We start from the raw sequence: 5,657 nt of genomic DNA on the forward strand, positions 1-5,657 counted from the left end.
AAGAAAAGTCGGAATATTTTTATATGAATTAAAAAGATAATTCACGATGATTTCAGAATGGTTGGCGGAATTTGATCTTGTATTCCTTACATAAAATTGTGCTTCACTAATCCTAACGCGTTATCAAAGTCCTAATGGAATTTGGTGTCAAGATCTTTCTCCTTTGAGTCTTGAGAGTCATCTGGAGGTGTTTTTGGCGGCATCCATTGCTTAGAAAGCAGACAAGAATATAACCTAAAAAGAATATAACTCTTAATCGAGTTATGCTGATGTCATTCTATAAGGTTCTTCTAAGGTTATTAGGCTTAAGTCCCAATTTCCAGTAAAAATCAAAACATAAATGAGTGCGTTGTACCAAAATTAAATAGCACATAAGGGGGAGTTGTTTAGATTTAGAATGCTACCTACTAGCACTTTCTTTGGGTTGTCACCTTCATATTGCCTTAAAGTGTATATTCGAGCATTATGTTTGTTCTCTTTTGGTTGATTAAGAGTTGTACAATCAGTTGGATTATTTATCGGGGCTGGGTATGGGCACAGATCAAGGAGGTGGTTCATCCTTGTTGGAACATTTCATGTTCACAATCTTGATTTCGATGTTAACAAAATTAATCATTTTGTTTCTAATGACTTTATCTAAGTGCGTAGAAAGCTACCGAGCCAAAACTGAAGCTATCGAGACGCAAACTGAAAGCGCCAACTGATTGCTCAAAAATGAATCAGTTCAACCGATTGACTAGCTGATAGGTAGTTCAGCAGAAGACCTTCAGAAGCCTGACCAGCTGATGAAGAGCTCAACTGATGAAGACCCAGCTGACCAATTTAAATGAAGCAGTGAAATCAGTTATGCTGACAAGCCAACTGATTTCACCAAACCAATTCAAGATTAGCTCAACTCACGAGTTCAGAACATCAGTTAGGAACCAATTAGTTTGCAAAACACGACAAACTTATCTCAATGGAAACCAATTGTGCACATTTAAGAAAAGTAATTGTCCAGTCAAAGGACAATAATGGACGTTGCAGTAAAGCTTAAAGTCAAGACGTTCAGAATGACTGTCAGAAAGGACGAGATACAAATATCGAGGAACAGATTCAAACTGCAAGGAACACATTTGATGAGTCTTGATGAACGGTCTCGTAGACTTTATAAATACAAGACCAAGACCATCAACAAAGTGGGTGGAAAAACATATAAAAAAGTGTGCGAAGAAGAAGTGCACCCTAAACTCATATCTACTTGCATAAGCAATCCGCCCAGATTTGAGGGAACACTTCAAAGTGTTATCAGCTTATATTAGAAGCACATTTTCCTCATTGTGTGAGAACACTTTCGTATTTTATTCATAAATCAATTCTCACACCCACACACATCATCACTCACATATACATAAAATTGAGTGTAGTGATAAGCTGAGTGAGTCTTGCACAAAGACGTTAAGCTTGTGTATATAGTCTTTAACACATAGATGTTAAACAAGTGTTGGCTGGAAAGTGTTTCCTTCAGTCTAGACTAGGAGCTCAGTTAGGCAGTAGGGTAAGTACTAAGCTGAGTGAGTTTGTATAAAGATTTGTATAAATCAAGGTCTTATATTAAATCTTACCCGAGGTGGTAGAAGAGGTGACATAAGAGCAGTTGAAGTCTCTGAAAATCCATAAACATATCTTGTATATTTAACTGTTTAACTATTGTTTTCAAACTGATTTAATCAGTTCGAGTTGCTATCAGTTCAATTCTCATCATGACTGAACTGATATATGCAAGACCTGATTCCTTTATTTCAGTTATTCAGTTTACACAAGTTAAAAGGCTTTAAAATTTGTCAGCTTTCTTAACGAAGAATTATTTCGAGTGTCTTCCACTTAGTTATAAACAAAAATCGATTTAATTAATTGGTTTTTACATTTTTAGAATACGAGATATTGAAGCTCATGGAGAATATTTTGTTTGAAGCACCTTTGCAGGTGTAAGAACCACTCCTTCAATTGGTATCAGAGCTAGCTGTTCTAAGAAGGACATTTGAAAGATAATATTTTAAAATATGTTTAAAAATGTTATTTAAAATGGATTTCAAAATCCTCTTAAAAAGTTTATATAAGTTTACCGTGAGAAGAGAGAATGTCGGAAACTTAATTTCGTTGGTTTGACAAACTAAGAGATTAAATCTATTGAACTAACTGATCACGAACTAACAGTTGTCTAACTGAAGATTATTGCGCAGGTTATTTAAGGCAACTGAGTCCAGCGGAACTGAATCTACTTAGTCAACTGACTGATCAGTTGGAAACTGATCAGTTGAGATATTCAGTTGTAAGGTTACCGGCATTGATCATTCAGCTAAACACGTCATTAGTTGAAAAGGACATTCAACCGACAACAGTACAAAGCAGACTGCAACTAGTAGTGGAATGCCGCATTTAAGAATTTGCAGTGTACGAATGTCAGAAGTATATTGACGTGAAAATAAACGGATATAAAATTCAAATATTATTTAATGTTACCATTGAAGAGAAGCCTATAAATAGGCGAGAAGAGCAGTTGAGAAAACAACTCTTATCAACACGATTCATCTATTTTCTCAAGCTTGCTGTTACTCTGCTAAATTCATTACTCTCATTTGAGATTCAGAAAGGTCACAATTACCGGATTTATCCGTAGCATTTGAGGCTATCTTTTGAGAATTTTAGCACATTGTTATTATTGTGAAACTTGATCCTAGAGGTCAGTTGTGCCAAGTTTTTCAATCGAGAAAATTGAGTTGTAAATTAAGAGTTTCAGTTTTGGCATTGTTAAGACCAAACTGAAGTGGTTCTCTGTACAAGTCTTGTATTGATCAAAGTATTTTAGTGGAAATTCTATCTTCGTCATAGAAGGGGTGACATATGAGTAATTGAAATCTCCGAACATCCAGAAACAAACTTTGTGCATCTTTTACAAGTTTTTCAGTTACAATATTCTATCTTTCAGTTAGTTATATTCCGCACTTAACTGTTAACTGACTGTTATCGACTGGCAAGATTTTGAGGATCAGTTTCTCACCAAACTGATTCAAACCTTCGAAAAAGAGTAAAAAACCATGAGTGTTCAACACCCACTTCTAAATACTCCTTATCCTATAACCGATCCTATCAAGTGGTATCAGAGCAGTTGAATCTTATCTCAGAATATTCATATTATCAAACTGATCAACATGTCTTCATTCAACAAAATACCAATGTTTTACAGAGAATATTTTGACGACTGGAAAATCATAATGCAAGCTCATTTAGCTGCACAAGATGACGATATGTGGTATGTCATCACTGATGGTCCCATGAAGATTATAAAAGCAAACACCGCAGTTGCCATTACAGACGGGGCACCTCATCGAATAGAAAAGCCCAGAGATGAATGGACAACTGAGGACAAAATGAAAGCCAATCTATACAATGTGTCTAAGGATATATTATACAAAATGCTAGATAAAGTCACTTTCAGCAAAATCAAGATGTGCAAAACATCTAAGGAAATATGAGAGAAACTGATACAGTTGTGTGAAGGAAACGACCAGACTAAAGAGAATAAGCTATCAATTGCCGTTCAAAAATTTGATAACATCAAGATGAAAGCTGGAGAATCAATGAATGAATACGACGAAAGAGTCATTTGCATTATAAATGAATTAAATGCACTTGGAAAGGTGTACTCCAACAAAGATGTTTCACTGAAAGTTGTCAGGGGTCTTCCCAAGGAGTGGGATGTTAAGACAATGGCGATGAGGGAGTCAAAGGACCTAAACAAGGTTGAACTACATGACTTGTTTGCTGATCTGAAGGCTTATGAGTTTGAGCTGCAGACTAGAGAAGGAGAACCCTCAACACCAGTAGCTACAACTGCTTTAACTGCTGTCAGACTGGAACCAACTTGTTCAGTTGACAAATCTGCCGATCAGCTGAGCAATGATGCAATGTCATTGTTTGTCAAAAGTTTGGAAGGTTTATTAGGAAGAATCAAGGAAACTTCCAGAAGCAATACCAGAGAAACAATTCCAAAGAAGAAGCCTATGTTTGCTACAACTGTGGCAAATCTGGTAATTTCATAGCAGGCTGTCCTAAGCCAAAGAAGGATAGTCGAGTATCAAATGATAAGGGAAATAAGACCTTTGAGCACAAAAGAAGGACCAGGGATGACAAGAAATCATTCAAGAAAAAGCATGAAATGCTTTTGGCTGAAGAGAGCAAATCAAAGTGGGCTGAAACTGATCGTGATGAGTCAGAACCAGAAAGTCCAATCAGTTCAAGTGATGATGAAGAAAAAGTTAAGTGCTTAATGGCAGATGATGCTGAACTAGAGTCAGCAAGTGAACATGTATTTGACTTCAGCTCTACTGATTTCACACGTGAGGAACTCATTACCACCTTGCATGACTTGGTAAATGAGTATCACAAACTTTCTCGATCATTTCAGAAGGTCAGAACTGAGCAAACTGATCCCAATGACAACAAGACAGTAACTGATGAGTCAGTTGAACTGCTGAGTCCGAAAAGGGAGATTGCACAGCAAAAATCTGAAATGATTGAAAATCAAGCTTTGATATGTCAGTTAAAAACAGAGATTTAAAAAAATACTGAACTGATTCAAGCTTGGAACAAGTCGTTAGTTGCAATAACTGAAATGCAGAATTCTAAAAAATCAGTTGATGATAAAACTGGTTTAGGTTTTGAAAGTTTTGATGAAAATTCTGCAAGTGATGCTCAGCCAAAGTTGAATAAAAGCAAAGGAAAGTACATTACCTTTTTAAAATCAACTATATATGGTAAATGAATTTTCAGAACCTAGTAGACCAGCTGTTCAATTGATTGAAAGTAAGAACAAAGTCAAACGGCATGACATTGGAAGAAACCGGTCACCTAAACGGCCCAGTCGCAAAAATCAGTACTCAAGGAATGACTATTATAATTACTACAACTGTAAGCCAGTTCAGAAACGATATCTAAAGAATAGCCAGTTGAAAAAGGATACAAATCATACTGTCTCATCCTCACATCACAAACACATTGCCAAAAATTCGAGAAAAACCATTTGGAACACAGTAACTGGGAAATCAGTTATACTGATTCATGTCTGGGTTTCTAAAGGACTAATCAGTTTAGGACCCAAATGAATATGGGTACCAAAATTATATACTGTGTGTGATTGCAGGTAACAGGTACAAGAAAAGAATCAACTTGGTAACTAGACAGTGGCTGTTCATGACATATGTGGGTAAATGTAAGCTTATCCATGGTAACTTTATAGTTAAAGATGTTTTGCTAGTGGAGAATTTGAAGTATAACTTGATAAGCATCAGTCAGTTATGCGACAATAATTTCTCAGTTCAGTTTGACTGACACACGTGTTCAGTTAGAGACTCAACTGATGAGGTCATACTAACTGGTAATCGTTGTGGTAATACTACAAATTCAGTTGGACTGAACAACCTTATGCACCAGTATGTTTCATTGCTTCCAAATCTTCTAAAAACTGGTTATGGCATAAGAGATTGGACCACCTGAACATTAAATCTATTGCATATCTGAGTAATCAAGATCTTGTAACTGGTTTTCCCAAAATGGATATTTCCAAAGATAAAATTTGTTCAGCATATCAGTTTGGTAAACAAGTAAGATCTTCTTTT

The sequence above is a fragment of the Primulina eburnea genome, chromosome 17 (assembly GCF_022965805.1).
Source record: "Primulina eburnea isolate SZY01 chromosome 17, ASM2296580v1, whole genome shotgun sequence".
In the NCBI taxonomy this organism is placed as follows: domain Eukaryota; kingdom Viridiplantae; phylum Streptophyta; class Magnoliopsida; order Lamiales; family Gesneriaceae; genus Primulina; species Primulina eburnea.